We start from the raw sequence: 24,225 nt of genomic DNA on the forward strand, positions 1-24,225 counted from the left end.
GTGCTCTCCCGCTTGGACTACTGCAAAGCCCTCCTCGCAGGCCTCCCTCGTAGTACCATTCAGCCTAGCAGCTCATCCAAAACGCAGCTGCTAGGCTGATCTGCAACCTCCCCAAGCTCGCCCGCGTCAACCCCTTGCTGAGATCGCTCCACTCGCTCCCGATTACAGCCAGGATCCGCTTCAAAACCTTGACTTCGCTCTGCCACATCCGGACGCCTCGCTCCTCTCACCATCAGAACGAAAGGCCCACGCTCCTCACAACGTTGCTTTCTGTCATCGCCCCCCAATGGTGGAATGAACTCCCCACCCCGAGAACAACCCCTTCAATCCAACCCTTCAGACATGGTCTAAAGACACACCTCTTCAGGCTCTACCTGGACACCCTTGCCATTTTGACCTTGTTGACTTAAGATTCTTGGCATGTACTTGTAGCTCTATCTCTCACCTTGTATTTGTAGCATAGTGGTACTTCTTCGTCCCTTGATTGAATTTGATATATGTACCCCTAGATCAGATTAGCTCTGTCTCGCTACACTGACCTTGTGCTCAGCTTCAGCACTATTTGCTTTGTATGGCATGTACACATCTTGCTCTTGTACCTGTGCCTGTTTGCCCTTTTTATGCACTTTTGTACATTGCTTTGGACAAAAGCGTCTGCTAAATGAATAAATGTAAATGTAATGTAAAATGTTTTCATTAGCATTATTAAGCCTCTCATAGTTTTCAGTTAGCATTTGCTATATTTTTAATGTTAAATTGCTGTTTCCTCAAAGCTAAAATTAGCTAGAATTTTTCCAATCTAGTTTTCTTATCGCACTGGTTTTAGCATACATGCTAAACAGCTAATCACACTGTAAGCGGGAAAGGGTTAAATTTAGTGAGTTCTTTTCGTCTTGCAGCAGACGAACACACATGTAGGCTACTTATGGTTGAGTTGATGCAGATGAACATACTTCCCAAAGAGGTCATCAAATTGAACTGTTGTAAAGGGCTTGGTAAATAATGAGGTTTTTGTTAGAATAATACTTGAGAATTGCAAGTTACTGTGGCTACCCCACATACCTACAACAGACTGAAGACAAAATAAATGAATCACAATCCTCATGCATAAGTGAAAATTGCTAAGTGAAAATTCATCTAAGAATCAGTAGACCTATACAGAACAGAATGAGGAATAACATTATTTAACATTATAACAATATTTATTGAATAGAATATTTTCTATAGAATCTTAAGATAAGTCAATATTAACATTAACATAAATAAGAAATTGTCGAAAATAATAAAATATAACAATGAGCTTTGGCTCTGCTCTTTGGCTTCCTTTTATACATTTTCAAATATAAAATACTATTTATACTATGGCTTGGTTGAATACTTAATAGTTATTATTTACTGAGAGATGTGCATCCATATTGCCCAGTATGCCCAGCTAATATTTTAAATTCAATATTTAATCAATAGTCAATATCAATCCATTGCTTTCCATCTTGCGTTAGTCCAGAGTTGTAACTAAACCTTGACTGAGAGACTAGATAATCATTGTCTTGTTTTAAAATTATATACGCCTATGAGGAGTGCCATCATGCCCATATATTGTCTGGACTAGAGGTTGCTGGAAAGCGCGAGTTTTATTGCGTGCACACGCATATGAACGCATGTTCATCTTCTCCGAGCTGCAGTTTATAAACACCGTTGCACGTTGGCGTTTAACAAACGTAATAAATAGCTGTATTTCACTCTCACTTTTGTCAGGCACAAAGTCACAGAACACAGCCCTGGAAGTGGCTGGCAAGCAAGCAAGACACACACAGACCAAGAGATGCACTGCCCAGCTAGGTTAGCAAAACAGACAGACTAGAGAGATATACTGCAAGCTAGCACATCAACCCTTTCGCGCGTGCGGTCACACCGGTGTGATTAGCCGTTTAGCAAGTATGCTAAAACCGGTGCGATTAGAACATTAGATTGGAAAAATTCTAGCTAATTTTAGCTTTGAGGAAACAGCGATTTAACATTTAAAAATATAGCAAATGCTAACTAAAAACTATGAGAAGCTTAACAACGCTAATGAAAACATAACAAACCATGTAACCTAATACGCGCTAGCATAAAAACAAGTTATGCGAATTTGTGCGTTATTTGCTGACAACAGACTTTGAGAGGAGAGACCACAAGTTTACCTGATTGCTCTTCCCACAATCCACTCTCATGATATGTATGTGTGTGTGTGTGTGTGTGTGTTTTCGTGAACTGAGGGCTGGGGGGTATTTCAGAAAGCGGGTTTAACAAACTCTGGGTTCAAAGCTGAACTCTGAGTTGTCTAATCCTGAGCTGTCAAACTCAGAGTTTTCGGTTTCAGAACAGGTGATAACATTTAGTTCAATCACCTCTGAGTTAAGTTAACCCTGAGTAAAGCACGTACACGAGATAAAAAGCCCTCATCAATGGAATGCAGATCACACGAATCAGCATAGCAACGGGAGAAAAAAAGGCTCGATCCTCCTACTTCACCCCAGTGGAGTTAGAAATACTAATAAATGCTATATGAGCATATATTTCGGAAAAAAGCAATACAGTAGCAGCAGAAAAAGAACGTGAGCTGGCGTTGCAGAAAATTGCTGACCGAGTCAATGAGTGAGTAAAAAAAGAAAAGTTTTATTCCGAGTGTTTCACGTATTCAACAATTTTATTTCACGTGTGTGTGTGTGCGAATATATATGCAGGTGCAACCCAACAGGCACAAAACGGACTTGGCAGCAACTGAAGATGAAATACAAAAATATAGTTCAAACAGGTAAGGTATAATATCGTTACAAGCAATTGTGATGTTGTTTAGCCTACCCTACATAATAAAACAGCATCCAGTGGTTATGTCATATGTGTGAGTAGCTAGTGAAATATCCTAAGCAAAAAAAAGTAAATTGTTCAGCCATGCCAACACTGCCAGTATGTCATATTGTCTATTTGAAAGCAACACCTAAATGCCTTTATACACACAAGTCTCCAAATATGTGGCAACTGGATCTGCAACAGAAAAAAGGCTGAGGGCCGAAAAACAGGTGGGGGTCCACCACCACCACCACTCACAGAGGCAGAAGAGACGGCCCTCAGTCAAAACATTGGGCGACCTATAGCTGAAGGCATCCCTGGAGGAACCTCATCTGACTCAGCCACCCCCCAGGACACAAGGGCCTACATGGGGCCACAATGACTAACCCCTTGTTAGTCATTCAAATTAAGGATATACGTACAGTCATCTGTTTGCCAGTGTGGGCTCAGTGATGCCCACCCATTCCTACTAGACACAACTTGGCACACAGATTATCTTGTAGCGGTACAATTTTTTGTAATTGACTGCTGTTACTCTTCCAGATTCTCAGTTGTCCTTCAGACATCATAATCTGTTACATGGTGACTCAAGAGTTATATATTTGAAAAACCGTGATGTGAAGTCAAATTAGGTGGGGTTCTTTTCTGGGTAAAGTTAAAGTTAATTTAATTGTCCGGTCAGGGAAGATAGAGGTTTATTGAGGTTTACACTTTAAGAATAACATCTAACAGTTGATGATAGCATTGTGCCATAATATTGCATGACCCTCTTTCTCTCTAACAGGGCGATGCTGGATATTACAATGAGGAAGAGGGTCCATCCACCTCCTCAGCACAACGTACCACTGTAAGATGTTGTTCAGAATTGGCCCATGATGTAGACCTGGCACTGTGATATTCAATGTTGTTTTTTTGTGTTCCTATAGCTCCCTGTGAAACAGCTGTACAAGGTTTACTTGGAGAAACAAATCGAAAAATCTGACTTGGAAATGGACCACATAAGGCTCCTCACCTGTTTCCTGCTCCTCACCTGTTTTCTGCTCCGCACTTCCTGTTGCTCATTCCCCGAACGCCAGACGCAAGACGCCGATCGGCTAGGACCCAAACCCGGAGTACTTGCCGATTCTACCACCCTCACAAAGACGTAAGTAGCCAGCTAATTACGTACGATGGCTTCTCGCAGCTCTGTCTCTCCCATCGTTAGCTCTCCTCCCTCTCGCTGTCTCCCCTGCTCTGTGTGCAACATGTTTAGCTATTCCTCCTCCGCCATTACTGCCAACTTTACTTGTGTTAAATGCGAGCTAAACTCTAGGTTGACATAGAAGGTAGCAGAATTAGAAGCACGCATCCGCACCTTATACGAGATTAAAGCAAAAAGAAAAGTTTATCAAATCTTTTTCAGTACCGGATGTGTCAATTAGCCTTTCCCCTAGTTCAACCCCGGCAGAGCCTTCGCAGCAAGGCGAGTGGGTTATGGTTCGGGAAAATAGACGCAAGCGCAAGCCCCCGTTGCACCACCAACCCTCGGTTCACGTTTCCAACAGGTTCTCCCCCCTCAGTTACACACCTGCTGAGAAGCCTGTTAAAAGAGCCCTGATTATTGGCGATTCTATTCTTAGAAACGTGAACGTAGAGACACCAACGACCATAATCAATTGCATTCCTGGAGCCAGAGCTTCTGACATAGAAGCCAAGTTGAAAGTGCTGGCTAAAGCTAAAGGTAAAAGTAAAGCTAAATACTCTAAAATTGTTATTCGTGTCGGCGCTAACGATGTCCGCATGAGACAATCGGAAGTAACAAAGTTAACTATTAAATCGGTGTGCAGGATTGCTAAACAAATGTCGGAATCAGTCATTTTCTCATTTAAAGTCAATCCCATAGAGTCAGTGTCTGTTCCATGACCCTTCTTAAAAACATCCAGTAGGGGCATTTGTGCTGATAATTTGATAAAAATTAAGTTTGACAAACCTGAAAGTAGTACCTGTAGACAAATGGTCCTTAAGATTGGGTTAATAAATATCAGATTGCTACAACCTAAAGCTATATTAATAAATGAATTGATTACTGATCACCAATTTGATATCTTATGCCTGACTGAAACATGGCTTAAACCTAATGACTTTGTTGCTCTTAATGAATCAACTCCTCCCAGTTACTGTAATCACCAGGTCCCTCGACCTACTGGTAGAGGTGGTGGCGTTGCTGCTACTCGGAGCCTAGATCTTCTTCTAGGCACACGTTTTGCTCTCTTACAGCCAATGCCTTTATCGACGAGCTCCCTACATCATACTACCTGCACAACAAAATGTCCTCTAGTTTATGTTCAAACCCTAGCTCAACTGAAATTAACCTACTCGCGGACAGTATTGACTCTACTTTGCCTAAAACTCTGGATGCCGTTGCTCCCCTCAAAAGGAAGAAAATCACAGACAAGAAGCTAGCACCTTGGTATAACGATCATACTCGTGCTCTCAAACAAGCTACGCGAAAACTCGAAAGAAAATGGCGCTCCACCAAATTACAGGTTTTTCTCCTGGAAGGAAAGTCTCCTAACCTACAAGCATGCCCTCACAGCTACCAGATCCAAATATTTCTCTACCCTTATTGAGAGAAATGAGGACAATCCTAGGTACCTGTTTAGCACTATTGCCAGATTAACCAAGAGTCCTGCATCAGTTAACCCTACCATACCAGCAATTTATAGTAGCAATGACTTCATGAACTTCTTTGATAGTAAAATCATAAAGATAAGAGACACAATACAAAAATTCTCATTGAATTCTGCCTCCTGCCTGGCCAGTTCTGTCCCAGATTATGTAGGTATGTCTATTAGGCCCGCCTAACGCTTTGACTCTTTTATACCCATTGAATTAAGTGACTTTTCTTCTTTTATCAATTCATCTAATAACTCTACCAGCTAACTTGACCCCATACCAACTGGCTTCCTAAAACAGCTACTGCCTGCAATTGGCACACTGCTATTAAATCTTATCAAGGCCTCCCTTACGTCTGGACACGTACCTCAGCCCTTCAAAGTAGCAGTTATCAGGCCTATTCTGAAAAAGCCTAATCTAGATCCCAATGACCTGTCAAACTATAGGCCCATCTCGAACCTTCCATTCCTCTCAAAAATTCTGGAAAAAGCAGTATCAAAGCAACTTTGTGCCTTTTTACACTCTAATAACATTTTGGAAGTTTTTCAGTCCGGATTTAGGCCTCACCACAATATGGAAACCGCTCTCCTGAAAGTGCTCAATCACCTTCTACTCTCCTGTGACAATGGCTGTATCTCTCTTCTTGTGCTACTAGACCTAAGTGCAGCCTTTGATACCATCGATCATCGTATCCTCCCCGACCGCCTCGAAAACCTGGTTGGCATAAGTGGACATGCCCTATCTTGGTTTAGGTCTTATCTATCAGAACGATATCAGTTTGTCTCCATTAACAATGAATCCTCTGCTTGTTCCAGAGTAAGATATGGTATACCTCAAGGATCTGTGCTTGGGCCTCTGCTCTTCTTGTTATACATGTTGCCTCTTGGCGATATCATCCGTAAACATGACATTAATTTCCACTGTTATGCGGATGATACTCAGTTAAACATATCAGTCAAACCCGATGTCCCTCTGAATATATCAAAAATGGAGGCCTGCCTAACAGATATAAAGAATTGGATGGCCCGAAATTTTCTCCTCCTTAACCCGGACAAAACCGAAATATTGGTCATAGGCCAAAATTCAATCAGGAGCAAACTCACTCATTTTACACTGGACCTTGATGGTGTCTCCCTTGCCCGAGTGCAGCCATCAAAGATCTTGGTGTTGTTATTGATCCTGAGCTCTCTCTTGAAACTCACATAACTAACACCTCTAAGACTGCCTTCTTCCATCTGAGAAATATAGCCAAAATCAGGAAAATCGTATCAATTAACGACGCTGAAAAATTAATCCACGCTTTTGTAACATACAGATTAGACTAGTGTAATGCCCTCTTGTCAGGATGTGCAAACGTCTCATTAAAACCCCTTCAGCTGGTGCAAAATGCAGCTGCTCGAATCTTAACTAAAACTAAACGCTTTGAGCACATTACCCCAGTTCTGGCTTCTCTCCATTGGTTACCTATTAAATACCGGATCGTTTTTTAAAATACTCTTACTCACATTTAAGGCTTTAAATGGGCTTGCCCCCCCCCTATCTTAAGGACCTTCTTCACCCATATTTTCCGCAGAGAGCCCTTTGTTCCCAAAATGCCGGGCTTCTCACCATTCCAAGAGTGGGCAAAACTACTGTAGGCGGTAGAGCCTTTTCCTATCAAGCCCCTCTCCTGTGGAACAGCTTACCTACTGAGATTCGGGGAACAGACTCTCTCTCCACCTTTAAGTCTAGGCTCAAAACATATCTATATAGTAAATCCTTCAGCTGAGGGACATGGCCTGGTGCTGGCGTGGATCATAGTCTCTGGTGGACTTTCATCATCGCTTTCAAGTCATCGCTTTCATGGACTCTGTGCCGTGATCTGGTGTTGACTGTCTTAGGGTCCCCCTCATGACTATGCCGGTCTCTTGCCTCCCGTCCCCTAGGTATGCTGCCATAATGTTAGCCTGCCGGGGTTTTTTTCCTTGTTACACACCAGTACCTTTTTCACTGCCCCTCCTCTCCTGCCTCTCTGTTCTGCATCCCTGCCATTCTTATCATCCACTAACCATTGTTTTCTGTTTGCTTCCTATCCCTGCTCCGGGCTCCTGTCCGGAGCTGTAGCCCAAGCATCTCATCCTGTTTTCCAGTCCTGCTACCGCGCTGCCCTGCTCATCAAAGCCAACTGCGTTCCAAGAACCGGACATCCTTAGAGACATTCTTACAATCGCTCTGATGTTAATTACTATTGTCTATCACTCTTAAATGTCTTAGAGTAAAAGACAAGTTATACAATGTACTTTATCTGCCCAGTGCCGGCCAGAAGCAGATGGGGTCCCCCTCTGAGCCCAGTTCTGCTCAAAGTTTCTTCCTGATAGGGAGTTTTTCCTTGCCACTGTTGCCTTAGGCTTGCTCTCAGGGGGTCTCAGGCCTGGGAACAATGTAAAGTTGCTTTGTGATAACTTGTGTTGTGAAAAGTGCTATATAAATAAAAATGAATTGAATTTAATTGAGATGCAGAAGACAAAAATGGAAATACAACTGCTGGAACATCAGTTGAAGGTGGGTGAGGTGCCCACAGGTGGATGATTTTACTGGTTTGAACAACATAAAAGATAACTACTGTACTGCATTTGTACTTGCAGGAACTAAAGAAGACTTCATAAAGAGAGAGGCATATTGTATTTATTTGACACTGGGGAGGTGATGGCTCAATCAGAAATGTGTCTCTCACTGCTCTTCCATCTTGTGCATCAGTGGGCTGGTCAGGATTGATATCAGGATCATTCACTGTTTGAGTGGGACATTGTTCTCCTCTGATTATGGCAATGTTGTGGAGAATCACACATGCCACAATAATGTCACATGTCCTTTTCGGGGTGACCCTGAGCCGACAAAGGCACTGAAACCGGGCCTTGAGAATCCCAATGGTCATCTCCACCCTGGCTCGTGTCCTGAAGTGAGCCAAGTTATAACATTGCTGCAGGCCGGGATCAGGATCAGGGTAAGGGGTCAGCAAACAGGGCTGGCAGGGGTCACCGAGCAGGTGACCATCAGACTCTCCTATGATAATACGGGGATACAATTTAAATTATCAGTTGCAATAGGTGGGAACTAATATATATATATATATATATATATATATGTGTATAAATGTAATAAGGCTATATGTATATACTCACCACGGGCAAATCTAGCGCTCAATGTACACTCATGGAAAATTTGTGCATCATGCACAGACCCAGGCCACTTTGCTTCCACGTTGCTGATGATGTGGACTGCATCACATATGATCTTCACAGAGCAGAACAGTAATTAGCTGCAGTGGCTGTATTGTCATTTATCTTTCATTTTGAATGCAAAATGCTACTATTTAGGCCTACCTGCACATTGATGCTGTGGAAAGACTTCCTATTCACATAATCTCTTTCATTCACTGAAGGAGCTGTGATAGGAATATGAGTACCATCTATGCAGCCAAGCACACCTGGAAACCCTACAATATATCGTATTAACTGATTAGTGCTTCAAGTCTCAAAGCTTCATACTGAATGAATTACTAATTGCTTAGACTGGTACCTGCAATTCTGTGGAATTCTTCTTTGATGAGTCTTGTGGGTCTGTGACTTGGGAAGACCACAAAAGTGTGTAGTAACCATTTCAACCATTTTCACCCTCTCCCGACGGAGATATCTACGAAGTATTTGTGCTTCGATATCAATTGGCTCTTCGAGTAAGGGACAAGCCATGTCTCACACTGCCTTTAGTCTGCCGGCTTCAGCTGGGGAGGAGGGGAAAGTTAGGGTTAGTTGAAGAAAACCTGCTAGCGAGCAGGTTAGCTTCACGGAGTATGTTGCCAGAGTAACTGAGTTCGGCTGAACTGGCTTTGTGAAACCGAAAAACCAGAGTTTCCTTCAACTCTGAGTTTTCACTAAACCCGCTTTCTGAAACACCCCCCTGTACTACGAAGGGAGTTTAACCTACTCAGATTTAACTCGGTTGGTTATCAAGGAAAGTCAGGGTTGACAAACTCTGATTGCCTGAGTTGGTGTTAAACGGTACTATGATGGTGATTAAGATGTCGGTTAGTTGATTCAGTGTTAACTTAATCGGAGTTTGTGTGCGTTTGCATAAAAGGGGTGTGTTCGTCAACGCAGGCAGAGTTTATGCATAATGGCTCGTGCTCCGTATTTTTTCCCCGAAGAATGCACATTGGTTAATGTAAGGATATGAGGAGTTTAAAGAAATGTTAACAGCTAATTCTAACACCGTGGCGGCCAACAAAGCCAGGGAGGCTTTGTAAATTCGTAAGAACAGTGTTCTTGTCGTATGTTCTCTGTTTTGTCTTACAGACTCTTCTTTGATTTGTAATATGATTGAAATGTTAGGACACATAAAAAAGTCTATCTAAATATGTGAAAACAATTATGATAGTTTAGTTATTGCCTACACATGGGCTACATTTCTGACATTGACCCGTTACCCACTGTTAATGAATTAAGATCTACTCCCCAAAGCACCTAGGCTGTAGGACTCCCTGTATGAATGTAATGCATACAATCATTTCAGCTGCAACCCCAGTGGAAGGCATACCTGGCGACAAGTCAGGATGAAATATAAAAATATTGTATCAAGTGGTATGCATTAATAGTTCTCATCATTAATACTGAGTACAGATGTGGTGTGTAGCCTACACTTAAAATTGCATATTCACGTGTTCACAAACAGAAAGAAGACAGAGATAGTGAAAACTGGAGGAGGGCCACCTCCTGCTACATTTTCACAGGCAGAGGAGTTGGCAATGGGGAACAATAGAGGAAGGCCCATAATGGAGGGGGTCGAGGGGGCAGTCGGTTCTGACCCTGGTGTCAGCTCAATGTCCACCCTTTATGTACAGGGTAATATCATATCAATTGTTTTGATTGCCCAGTTTAAAATAATTTTATGTGGTTTACATGCCTGACGTATGTACAGTTGAGGGGGATACTATTGATCTGCTCCAGCCACCAGCATGCCCCTCATCTGACTCTCAGGTAGAGGTAAGCATGGAAATAATTGAGGAGTTCTGTGGATTTATTAATGCTGATATGTTGACACAACTTAACAGTTTTTCTCTTTATTTTTTTTTTCAGGAGGACCTGGGTTAGGAGACCATGTCATCCATGTCTGACACACACATCCAGGTTGACCCATTTCATCACTTGTTTTTTTATGTCTATTTAATGGTGACTAACATAGGCTAATACTAGGCTATGTATATCAAATTGTCATGAGCTGATATTTCCAGTCATACATCTATTGAATGAGAATGAACCTTCAAGAGAACAAAGCTTTGGTCAGTTGGCAATCGCATTATTGTCTTTCAGGAGGAGCTAAATCAACCACTCTACCCACCCATGGCTACCTCCTCTCAGAGAACTCAAAGGGTAGCTTTTCCTTTGCTATTAAAAGGATTATTCATACTGACAATATGTAACACTAATAATGCCAGATCCTGCATGCCATGTTTGTTCTCTCAATGTGTTTTGCTGTGCAGGCTGGATCTGACAATGTGCCGTCATTCTATAAGCATATGCTTGAGCTCAGCTTCAGAAAGTAAAAGTCCTGCCACGTATTTGTTCCACCCATTCACTAAACCAGCTGAATTTAATTAGCACAACTCTTCAGCCAGGTAGAGGAAGTAATTAGTGAAATCGTCTTGTTTAGTGAATGGCTAGAACAAATACATGGTAGGACTTTTACTTTCTGAAGCCGGGGTTTTCTACCTCTGATCAAAACACCATAAAACCCCATTCAAAACTTCAACGTAATTTGTTGTTCCTGGGGCTCCCTAGTGGCCAGGGCCCTGGGCTGCAGCCCATGTTGCCCAATAGGTTAACGAGACCCTGCCTGATAACTATGTAAAACTGCTTTGTGACAACTTGTGCCACATGTATCAAGAGTGTGTACGCACTAAAATCATGCTGAGCACTTTTCTACAAATAAAACGTTATTTATGAAAAAATACTTCACGGGAAAACATGCATACCTCTGCGTACGCATATAATTTGTAATTTGCAGATTGGCGACACCAAGAGGAACTAACGGTGAAGTAAATGGGTCTTGTGTCAATCACTGATGAGTGTTATTGCACTATGATGAAGTGACTGAGGGGGCAGTTAAAAATGGTGAGGGGGAAAATCTTATTATATAGTAAAACAGTAGGTTATCATCCTGCTATGCCTATTTCTGCATTTTTTTCAGCCTGTGGGTGGCAATATAGTGGCATTTTGACTAGATGCAAACAATTCCCTACCCTACCTTTTCAATGTTTTTATGAATTTGTGTGTAATTTTTTTTGTTTTTAATTGTAAAATAAAGTGTGTTCTCATACTCACCTTGTCCTGGTGTCCTTGTGGTGGGCGCATCCCTAGGAGGGAACAAACCGGTTGGGGCGGGGCTGGGCATTCGTCCACTGCCGACATATACGATGTCCGTGCTTGCTTGCCAATGTTGCCTAAACAGTCTTACTCACGCGAGAGCAGCCCAACAGGATTTGCGCGTAACTTTGAGCTGAGCCTCCAAAATAATAGTATTAGGCTATTACTTGTACGAAATGAAATGATGTATAAATACCAACTGCAACTTAAATAAATTCTCAATTATGAAAGTGGAAAAAGTAAACAACTTATGTAAATTATGTAAACAATATCATGGTTTAACAACAACAGTTACAGTGCATGTGTGTGTGTATGTGCATCATCTGTCTCCGTAAGTTTCCCCTTGGATCTGTATTGTGTCTCAATACAGCCTATATAAGGGCTGTATAAGGGCCCACTACGGGTCCTCGCCCCCTCTGCAATGAGCCATCGGCTCCGCTCCTGAATGCATGCTAACATTTTTAAATTAAAAACCCCAAAATGTTCTACAGACCAATTCATCGGCACAGTCACTAAACCACTGTGAAGATCATTGCTGTGTGTCAGTGGTCCCATCTTCACTCTCAGTTGGAGGGACTGTTTATTTATTTATTTTTTTAGTTTTTGTCTTGTAAAAATGGGTAGGCCAAAATGGCAGCCAGTGTGCAGCAAACAAAGAGAAAACCATGAAATGAGTTAGGCTATTACCATCAGTTGATGTCATTGCTAAATAACATACAGCAGTACACAGGTTCTCAGCACAACAAAAAAAGAAAATTGTTATTATGCATGTTCACAAATTATTCAAGGGTACAAATAAAAACTATATTAAAAACCATATTAAAATATTTCAGTTATTACAATCTTAATTTCTAACTCATATCTGCCTACTTTTAAATAAGCACTATATAGTAAGTGTATAATGCAGCTAGTTAACATTAAAGTCCAGGTGACGTTAGTAGCACATATTTTACAGTGACAAAACTTACTTCCATGGATTGGAGTTTAACCAAAGAGGTTGTCTGACGGAGGTTTTTTTACCCAAAGTAACGTCATGAAATATTTTTCTTATCTAAATCGATAGTGTCCTTTGGACTAAAATTTCTGATGTAACATTAGGTAGATAGAATTTTTCTGACGTCGTCAAGAACAAACGTCAAGAACAGGTGCATTGTAAAACCCCATACTGTAACATTTATGTTGAGAGTTTCAGTCTTCCAGGCAGCAGTGTGCGCTGTTGTCAAGATAAGGAGCCTATTCGTTTATATGGGCTGGTAGCTATCCGACTGGTTAGTTTTTTTAGTGGTACACAGACAGATTTGCTAACGTTTTTTTTTTTTTTTTTAATCACAAGCGAAGAATCAGATAGCGATCTAGCTATAGCTGCCTCCGGTTGGTCAGTGATGCCAGTAACTCTGCAATAACAAGCGAGGTCGTTGTGTTAATAGTTACAGCAAGAAATTTAAGCGACCGCTGAATTAATAATTCTAAACCTTTAAATATTAGCTAGTTAGACAATATACCCTACTGGCTTTGATTTGAAAAATATGTCTTTCCCTTTTGGAAAAAAGAAAACGTTGGGATTATCGTTTGGCAAATAAACTAGCACTTGCTAAATGTATGAAGACAAATGAACTACGAAGAGAGAGACGTGTAGGACAGGCTGATACCACCAAGAATCCAACAGTCCTATCAGATGACCAATAGAATTCCATTTTTGTACCAGTAAAAACCAGCTGATTACCATTAATGACCATCAGATAATCAAGAGACAATTAAAAAAAACACAAGAAATCAACAGAGACATCAGAAAATTTCGAAAAATTATCTCGTGGTTGCCGTCAGGTCACTGAACACGACATGAGTCAGTAACGGGGTCGTAACACTATAGGGCTGTGTTGTGTACGTGATGTATTTTGGTTGGCCTTGGTAGAGCATGTTTAGTGATGTGCGTGATAACTTTATTGATCAATGTGGGGGTTTTAGGTTACATTGGGTAGTAAGGAAGTTCACAAAAAAGTGCCTAGCTACTTTGCGCAGGGATGGGTACATTTTCAGATGCACACTCCAGCACAATGGGTGGCGGTATGCACCTTTCACTTAGCCTGACGCCGGCCAACAGAAGAAGAGGAAGAACGCATGACAGCGGTGTGTACGCTTTGGGATAACTAAAATAATTCTGTCCAGGCTATTGGCTAAGATCTAACTTAATCGACTGGGACACGGAATATTTAACATATAATTCATTCGCAGAGAAAGTTGGCCTTCCAACTAATTTAAGAGATTCGAAGCGGTCCATCGGCATTTTAAAGTGTGAGTATCGCAGCTACAAACTGCCTGGCTACGGGCTACTAACCGAAGTGTTTTTAGAGTTCTTAAGATTCACCAAGGGTATCTTGCTAGCTGGTCATTTTATCTTAAATGCTGTAAAAATAATAGCCAATCTAATACAATAGCACACATACCATAATGCAGTCGTGTCCATTCGAGTTGGTTCACTACACTAAATAAAACTATACCAAATGCTCTTATCTGGCTAGCTTGCGAACCACAATTTAAGAGCAACATAACTTGTTCTGTGTGTTGTAGCAAGCCATCAAACGTTAGTGAGCTAGCCACTGCTGACACGAAAAAGGATGTCATAAATTCCGTCTTCCTTGTACTTCACTAAACGTATGGCCATGTGTGAGGTGCTATACTGTTGTTTGGTGCAGCTGCAAGCTCAAGATGACGTATCCCCAATCACTTTGCCGTCAACGTAGGCTAACATACACGCAACAAATACAGCGAATTTGCACAGCATGTTGCGACATCAAGGCTTTATATAAGCTGTATTTTACATGGATATAGATAACGTTAGTATATGTGGCCAAGCATTTATCACTGGTGTTTGGTTACAGTTATGAAAAAAACAAAGGTGAATCAGAACTAGACGGTTTCGTGTGGATCCTTTAGTTCCTTGCTTATTATATCTAGAAAGAAAATGGCGAGGTTTGAAATATGCTTCATAGCACTAGAGCTCTGGTTATAATTACAATATATACATACTGTATATACGAAGCAAGGTATCTGTCCTCTGGCGAAACGACAAAAGGGGAAATTGATGTCGGTTTGAGAACTGGTGCATTATGGGTATCAAGGCGTGCAGTTGTCGAAAGTAAATAAAATGGATGTAATGACACATCATCGTCACCGCGTGAAGCTGGCTAGCTATTTAAATGTGTAATTTGATTTTTCAAGTCTTTCAGATAGGAGACTGCGATTTATAATCAGCAGCGCGCATAGACATGATAGTTTGTGTAGCATAAATGCCGTAAAGAAACCTTTTATGAATAATGGGAATTGAAGTTTCAAAAGCGGTTTTAATGGGTGAGAAACTGGGCAGCTATAAAGAAGTTTATTTAAATACTTCAGTTGCATTGTGTCCTTTTACCTCAGATTAGGTAGCATTCGCTCTACTAATGTAAAATACCAGTTGACCGTTTTTTTTTTTTTTGCATTCTCAAGATGTTATTTAATGTTATGAGTTTAGGTCTTGCTAGCTAGCATGTAACTCATCGGCATCAATACTTGCATAAACAAAGCATTCAGCCTAGCTAGATTACAGAATTGAAAATCACCTGGTATTCCAGGGTAAACCTTACAAGGAGTTGGAAAATTAATATACCCATTTAAATCCATGATAAATTATGCTCTTTTAAACACAAAAGAGCCTCAATTTAGAATTGATCACACTACTTAAAAAGAAGGATCTGTTACCATGTTGTCCTCACCAGCTAGTATCTTTACTTAATATAGATTGCAAAATAATAGTAAAGATAATAGTCCTTTGATTAGTACCAGTTATGCAGAAATTGATACACTGACAGTAGACCAGACATCAGACATTTATTCTGGGCCATTTATCTTCTGACAGCCATCTGATATTAGCATTCTGTATTAGTCCAACAAGTGTTCTGAATGATAACATAGTCATCTCTGTGGATTTTGAAAAAGCATTTTGGCAGAGATGAATGAAAAAGAATAATGCCTATTTCTAATTTTAATTCAGATGTTTTATAAAATACTTTCAACTGCTAGTGGAGCGGACTCATACGTCTTGAAGTACTTATGTGTTTTCTGTGGAACGCAATAACATACACCCTCAAGTGTATTTTTGCTTTTGCAAAATGGATCCACATTATAATTCAAAATGGCCATCAAATATTAAAATATTTTTTTTTATTTTCTCACCGCACCCCCACAACCCCCTACCCAAGAGTGAGAAAGGAATAAAAAAGAAGAGTATATATACATACATATACACAGGGTTGGGGAGTAAAGGAATACATGTAATGGCGTTACATATTTAAAATACAAAATATGAGTGACTGTATTTCGTTTCAGTTACCATTTAAATTGATGGTAATCAAATTACAGTTACGTTTTAAAAATATTTAGATTACTGAAGGGATTACATTGGATTTTTTTCATTTAATTTCATTTATTTTTTTCATTTAATGTTTATTCAGTTGGAAAAGCTATCCAATGATAGGCAACTCCAGGGTGTATTTCCCATATGCCCCTCACGAACAAAAAAGAAAAAAGCGCGCAGCCTGCCTGACTCACAAGACAGTAGAATGGAGAGTGAGACAGAAAGCAACAAGTGCAACGCTTTTATGTCATGGAAATACCGGGACCATTTTACTTTCAAATTTGGCAGAGGTTGCAACATAACAGTACAATGCAAGCTGTGTTTGCCAGCAACCAAACTGCTATCCGCTTCAAAAGAGTCGACCTCTAACCTGAAGAAGCATCTTGAAGTAAGTTCTCTTTTTCATTATTGAAGCTAATATTGATCGCTAGCTAGCTATTTTACATAGTTTGGCTACACTAGATTAGCTATTCAGCTAGCTAGTAGGCTAGTAGGTATAGTATTAAAGCTAACTAGCTAACGAGTAGATACAGTGAAAAAACAAGTGAAATTTCACATGTTCAAAACTGCAATTGCTCCAACAATTTTACACTATGCATATTATACATTAAATTGTTATTAAAAAAGTTACTCCTTTCTCACTCACAATGTATTTAGGGTGGCTCGCGCCTTTTCTAACTCATGTTCTCGTGTCATGTACAGTTTTTGAATTAGCATTTACAATTCTGAAGAAACTGCGATAAAATGCCCATAGACGTAACATGGGGGTGCCAAAATGTTAGCCACAACAACGCTAAGTGAACATTCTAAAAGGACATTCGAACATTCTACGTTACAAATTACATTTTAATTAATCTGTAATCTGTAGTGTAGGGGTGCAATGAATAATCGACGTAGTCAATTAAAATCAATGACCAAATTAGTTGCCAACGAATTTAATTGTCGATTAGTTGGTGGCGTCATCATGTGTGTTCTTCGTGCTGACACGGAATGCTCAGACATGTTGTCTACACTACACTGCTTTACTGGAGTGAACAATAGAGATGGCAACACAAGGACCAAAGACCTCAAAAGTGTGGCAGCATTTGACTCTTAACCCTTTCGCATGTAACTTATTTTTTATGCTATGTAGCGCGCGTGTTACGTTACATGGTTCATGATGTTTTCATTAGCATTATTAAGCTTCTCATAGTTTTCAGTTAGCATTTGCTATATTTTTAATGTTAAATCACTGTTTTCTCAAAGCTAAAATTAGCTAGAATTTTTCCAAAATTGTTTTCTAATCGCACTGGTTTTAGCATATGTGATAAACGGCTAATTACACCGGTGTGACCGTACACGCGAAAGGGTTAACTATGCCAAGAAGGTTGTGAATGGTAACATTTGCAAACCTGACCTTGCTTGGCATGCGAGCCCATCAGTTATGCTCGAACATCTGAAGAGGTGGCACATTGGCTCTCTGGATGATGAAGACTCGTCTGGTTAAGTTAGTTAGCTAGCTAGAATAGCTAATGTTAATGTTAAAAGCCATGTCTCTTCACGTTATGAGCTGTAATGTTTTCTATTTTGAAATACGTTTTCTCTTGATCAACAAATTATTAATTACGTTGAACATACAGTGTAGCAAATAATAAGCCACTATTCACAACGATCCTGTTCACATTCCAAATGTGCTCTAACTTTACAATGTTAAACCAGAGCCTGTCTGCTGTTTAGAAATTCTCTGCTTAAATGTTGCGTCGTTGTCATGGCAACGTTTATGGCTGGAGATAGTGTTGCTGCCGAGTGCACAAGTTTAGAGAACACCGGAAAATTTGATACTTTCTAGATCGCGAAAGATTTCTACAACTCCTGTCTGTGCGTGCGTGCCCAGTGTGGGTTGCATGCGAATGAATTCGAACGAGCTATGGGTTTGCTGGATCTCGTAATGCTACTCTGGATGGCTTTCTTCAAAGGAAGCAGACTTGTACTCCCCAGCTAGCACCTGCCCTCACTGAATTAGTCATCTTTATTGTCTTTATTGTTAGTTAGCATATGCCTAAAACAACCTCAAGCAAAATTTAAAATCTGATATATAAATAAGAGCCATTGAGTAATTATGCGATTCATAATCTGAATAGTCGATTATTCGTTTCAGTAATCGATAGATTATTCGAATATCAAAATAGTCCTTAGTTGCAGCCCTACTGTAGTGGAATACATATTAAAAGTAACCCTCCCAACCCTGCATATACATGCAATCAGACACATAAGACAAGGACCACAGTAAAAGGCATGGAAAAAGAGTCTGGTTAAAGACAAATACAGAAGTGGGACAGGAATTTATTGTATTATTTGATAATATTGTATTATTTTTTGCAGCAGTGTGGTATAGTGGTAAGGAGCAGTGCTCATAACCAAAAGGTTTCTGGTTCAGTTCCCTGCTAGGGCACTGCTCTTGCACCTTTGGGTAAGGTGCTTACCCTAGAATTGCCTCAGTAAATATCCAGCTGTATGAATGAGCAACATGTAAAATTGTAATCTATGTTAAGATGTTTTGGATAAGACTGCTAAATGATGATGATGTAATGATGAACAGAAAACTGGTGTATGTGTCTGTGGTTGGGAGCATTGTTTGGAGAAATGTTTCTTATATACAGTATTTCTTTTATTGTTAAAGTGCTGAATCATGGGAGTCACTGACTGGTATCCAAATTTCATTGAATAATTTGAGTTTTGAAATGTGTTTTTTATCAAATGTGATCTGTCAACAGGTTTAAATTTATCTCTGCTTTTCCAGTTGATATTGTTTTTCTCGCCATAGTTGAGGTGATTAGAAAGGGTTGTTGATCTTTAGGTGGCAGTTCACTTGATGAAAGTAGGCAAAAAGGGAAGGAGAGGGTGGAATGCAGTGATCCAGAAAGGTGGATAGTCCAAGATGTCTTCCCAGAATTAGGGCTGCAAGCCTGCAACAATAGCCGCATCACTGCCATACTGCGGTATTAGGAGGTATACCACAGTGTTGAGCCCGTCACCGCCATTTCCGTCATAACAGCTTTTTTTCCATTATCTGAGAGTGCTGGCATCCTCATGTAGCTTTTAGCTTGGTCTGTGGCCTTGTCTACACATATCCGGATATTTGTTTCACTCACTTGTTTCTATCAGTTTTGAAAAGGACCACAGTACACAGTTTTTTTTTAATCTCTCCACACGAAAACGAGAAAATGATTCTAAAACACCCAGACCTCTGCACTGAACATACAGTCAGAGCTCACTTGGAATATTATGTGCAGTTCTGGGCACTGCACTATAAGAAAGATATTGAGGCTCTTGAAAAAGTTCAAAGAAGGGCGACTAATTTAGTTCCTGGCATGAAATATAAACACTACAAGGAAAGACTCAAGTTGCTTATCCTATTTAGACTTAGCAAGAGGAGACTTAGGGGTGACCTAATAGAGGTTTTTAAATTTATAAAAGGACTCAATAAGGTTAACTATAATACATTTTCAGGAGTAAGTTCCGCACCGATGTAAGGAAGTACTATTTTACACAAAGAGTTATCAATACATGGAGTTACCAGGTCATGTAGTTGACGCAGAGACCCTTGCTGTGTTCAAGTCCAGACTCAATGCAGTTTTGGATTCTCTTTAATTGTAATGGCGAGTTTAGTTGGGCTAAATGGCATGTTCTCGTCATAGTAAAAGAAAAAGTTTAAAAAAGGTTAAATAACATTTAGCAAGTGTTTCACGTCATTGTAACCTTCTGGTCGACTGACCAATCAAATCAATCGAGAGGACTGACATTGCGGAGAAGTGGTTCGCGAGTCTGGTGTTGAAAACTAGTGAGCAACTGCAACCGTCGACAAATAGGCTAATGTTATGGAGGAAAACATTCAATGTATGACAAACCCTGTTTGTACCCATGTTTATTAAATATAATGCTTGTGTAAAATGCTTTTAAATGTGTGTAATAACTACGTCTTTAGTTTTAAATTAATCAACCAAATATTTAGCATTTTATATGGTGTTTGAAATGCATGTCAGGGGTAAACTAGTACAATTAGCCTAGGCAATGGCCTAGAACTCGATGGATTTTTGCCTTTTGAAAGCAATAAAACAGTAGAAATGATATTTGCGCAACAAATGGTTGCATGACTGTTAAGGTTAGGTGTGTTTGTTTTTTAATACAGATATTTTCTGCCTCTGTTACATGGCTACATTTGAAATTGCCAGCAGCTGCTGAGCATAAGAAGTTTTAGGAATTAAAACCTGTGAGCAATTTATATAGCCTATTTTAAAATAGACCTAGTGCCCCCAATTCTGGTAAATTAAATCCCTTTCTGGTTATTGTGAACAAGGGACAAACAAGTCTGCAATGGTTAGCTATTGTGTAACAGTTTATTAGTCAAAATAGGGGGTGGCCTAGTTTTTTTTTTTTTTTTTTAATAAAATTCAAGCCTGAATTAGCCTATTTACAATAACATAAAAATAATTGGAGGCTTTAAAAACAACAAAGCCAATAAACAGATTGTCCTGTCTTTGTTGATTCTTTTTTCAATGCTTTTAGGCCTATAGTGGTAGCGATAGTACCACTATATTGCATATTAAGGGACAAGTAATGTCAAATGAATAAACAATTAAACACAGGGGGGTTTGGTTGCAGTATTACTGCAAACCGCGAGGTGGCATTCTTCGAATATTGCAGTAAGGAAATTTCTATACCGCTGGAGCCCTACCCTATTTGAATTGGTGGGCAGAACCAAGTGGCATGAATGTAGTTGTATGTCATGTTTAGACTACAGTTTGAACAAGTGTCAGTAAATCCCATTCCCATGTACGTTTTGTGTTGGGTAATATGTGCTTGGTGGATTATCTTGTATTGGGTGAGTTGGGTTTTAGGGTTGTTAGTTGTCGTGAAGGTTTTATTGCATATTTGTTTTCGAAAAGATGATATCAGCAGTGATGGTTGGATCTTTTTCCCATTCTGTACTTAGTAGACAGTGTCTATTTTTGGCAATAGTTTATAAGATTTGTAGAAAGGGTTCCTTTGATTTAGTGATATGCATGGGTTTTTCAGTCAGTGGTGGTGGTTGAATGATATTTGATAAATTGATCTTTAATTTCAAGAAAGCTTTGAAGAAAGTTGAAGGTATTTCAGAAGGCTCTCAGTATCGTGACTAGTATCGGTGAGTTATTTTTAAACGTGTTCCAGGTGTTGATTCCTTGGGTTGAAAATAAAAGGTGTCTTTTGAATTTGTAATTCTGGTTTGTGCCATGTTGGAGTGAATTTGTTCTGAAATGGAGTGCAACCCATGATCTTTTTAACTTTTCACCAAGGTGTAAAAGTGGTAGAGATTACCAGATTTTTGAGGCAGTTATGTTTTTTGGTGATTGAGTGAGGAAAGCTAGATCAGTTATTGAAAGTTCTCTGCATTGTGTTGGTTCTGTCTCTAGCCATGGGATCTCTTTATGATTGGGGATGTTAGGATGTTTTGCTCTTCTCCGTGGAACCCAATGCAGGATGATGAAGAACACGCTGACCACTTCTCTTAAGAGAATTGATGTGCACAACGTGCAAGGGAGAGAGACAAGCTCAGGACATTTGGGCTGTCTGTGCTGAGAGAATCTCTAAAGAATAAAGTTGTGTGGTGTGTACATATACAGTCCATGGTCATACATATCAAAAGATTGAGTTAAGTGGCGGGCCAGAGACAAATGGTCTTGTGCCATGGGAATCCTGGCAGAGCCATTCAGCAAGGATGTCACAGACACTACAGAGGTGTTATACATTTACATTACTTTTATGTACAGAGACATACAAATTACAGACATAGTAATGGTAGAAAAGGAGACATAATACACTACAGATAATATATATACATGGTACTGAATAAAACTGGGAACCTATCAGGGAGTAGCCATTTTACTATGTATTGAAGGTTGTTTTTGGGTCAGTGACAAATAAGGGTTGGCAAGATGGGCAATTCAAAAACTATGTTAAAACTTTTAAAAAGAGTATGAAATTTTAGATGAGGTCCTGAAGAAAATAATGTTTATAAGTAATCTCTGTTTATTTTCAAATTTTAACACTTTTAAATTTAACTAACTCTTATGGACACAAAAAATGAGCATCACGTCATTGACCCTTTCATATAATAATAATATATAGTCTAATATTTGTGGACTCCAACATCTTTGTTTTTTGTTGTGTAGCCAGTGTAATTCTGGGTTTTTAGTTTTTGAGTACAATTTGTTAACTATGGAAAAGGGGGGGGGGGGGGGGGGGGGGGTTATTCCAACATTTGAGATCATTTTCAAAAGTTCTGAGTGAAGTTAAGAAGTGAAGTTGAATAATTGACAGATTGGTGGAAATATCAATTCTTACAGCAGAGATGGGCAGTATTTCTGCTACTTGTATTTGAAATATACATATTTCAATTACTTTTGAGTATTTTGTAATTTGTGTTTGACAGGGCTGAAAAAATTCAAATGTAATTTGTAACAAGATACATCTTAAAATGAAAGACACACTCACACGCAGTGATTTTGTAAGCCCACACAACTCACAGTATTTCTATAATCAAGTTCATTTTCTGTGAAGTTCATCCCCCCCCCCCGACCATTAATGATAATGGATGATGTGGGTGTCTTACACAGGATTTGAACCTATGGAATGAATGACTTTCCAAAAACAAACCACTTCAAAGCAGCACATAAAAAGTTCCAGTTGTCTTTGTTAAATGTACATGGTGGTAATTTGAGCAAAGGTTTGGATCCTTATTGGGCTTGAGCATAACTGAAATGAGATCAGTATTCATGAGTGACTGGATGTGTTTATTTCAGTAGTCATTCTGATAAATAATGGTGCTATTGATTGCCAAAAGTGTTTTTAAAATTAGCTGAGGCAGGCATCTAATCCAGGTGATGACTTGTTGGGCACTGAGAGGTTAGTGTTTTTAAGGTCCACTTGTTACTGGTAATACTGCAACCAAACCCCCCTGTGTTTAATTATTCATTCATTTGACATTACTTGTCCCTTAATATGCAATATAGTGGTACTATCGCTACCACTGTTGCTACTATCGCTACCATATAGGCCTAAAAGCATTGAAAAAAGAACCAACAAAGACAGGACAAACTGTTTGTCTTTGTTGTTTCTTGTTTTTTTAGGGCCTCCAATTATTTTTGTGTTAATGTAAATAGGCTAATTCAGGCTTGAATTTTATATAAAAAAAGACTAGGTTACCCCCTATTTTGACTAATACACTGTTACACCAAATAGCTGACCATCGCAGACTTGTTCATGCCTCGTTTGCAATAACCAGAAAGGGATTTAATTTACCAGAATTGGGGGCACTAGGTCTATTTTAAAATAGGCTATATAAATTGCTCACAGGTTTTAATTCCTTCTTATGCGCAGCAGGTGCTGGCAATTTCAAATGTAGCCATATAACAAATACACCTAACCTAAACAGTCATATAATCATTTGTTGAGCAAATATCATTTCTACTGTTTTATCGCTTTCAAAAGGCAAAAATCCATCGATTGAGTTCTAGGCCATTGCCTAGGCTAATTGTCCTAGTTTATCCATGGCATGCATTTCAAACACCATATAAAATGCTAAATATTTGGTTGATTAATTTAAAACTAAAGACGTAGTTATTACACACATTTAAAAGCATTTTACATGAGCATTATAATTAATAAACATGGGTATAGACAGGTTATCATACATTGAATGTTTTCCTCCATAACATTAGCCTATTTGTTGACAGATGCAGTTGCTCACTAGTTTTCAACACCAGACTCGCGAACCACTTCTCCGCAATGTCAATCCATCATTTTCTCTTTCTCGTGTGGAGAGATTTTAAAAAAAAAAAAAATGTGTGTATTGTGGACGTGATCCTTTTCAAAACTGAGAGAAAAAAAAGTGAGTTTTCGAAAATATCCGGATATGTGTAGAAAAGG

The 24,225-nt window shown here is 39.5% G+C and overlaps 1 protein-coding gene across 1 annotated transcript in view; it reads left to right on the top strand.

Annotated features, from left to right (window-relative positions):
- The first annotated feature begins 13,905 nt into the window (after positions 1-13,905).
- Positions 13,906-24,225, top strand: part of wdr6 (WD repeat domain 6) — a 40,903-nt gene continuing 30,583 nt past the window's right edge. The window contains exon 1 of the mRNA XM_036534275.1: positions 13,906-14,177. The gene's annotated coding sequence lies outside the window, so the exon portion shown is untranslated. The remainder of the gene's footprint in view (positions 14,178-24,225) is intronic.

The sequence above is a fragment of the Megalops cyprinoides genome, chromosome 7, assembly GCF_013368585.1.
Source record: "Megalops cyprinoides isolate fMegCyp1 chromosome 7, fMegCyp1.pri, whole genome shotgun sequence".
In the NCBI taxonomy this organism is placed as follows: Eukaryota; Metazoa; Chordata; class Actinopteri; order Elopiformes; family Megalopidae; genus Megalops; species Megalops cyprinoides.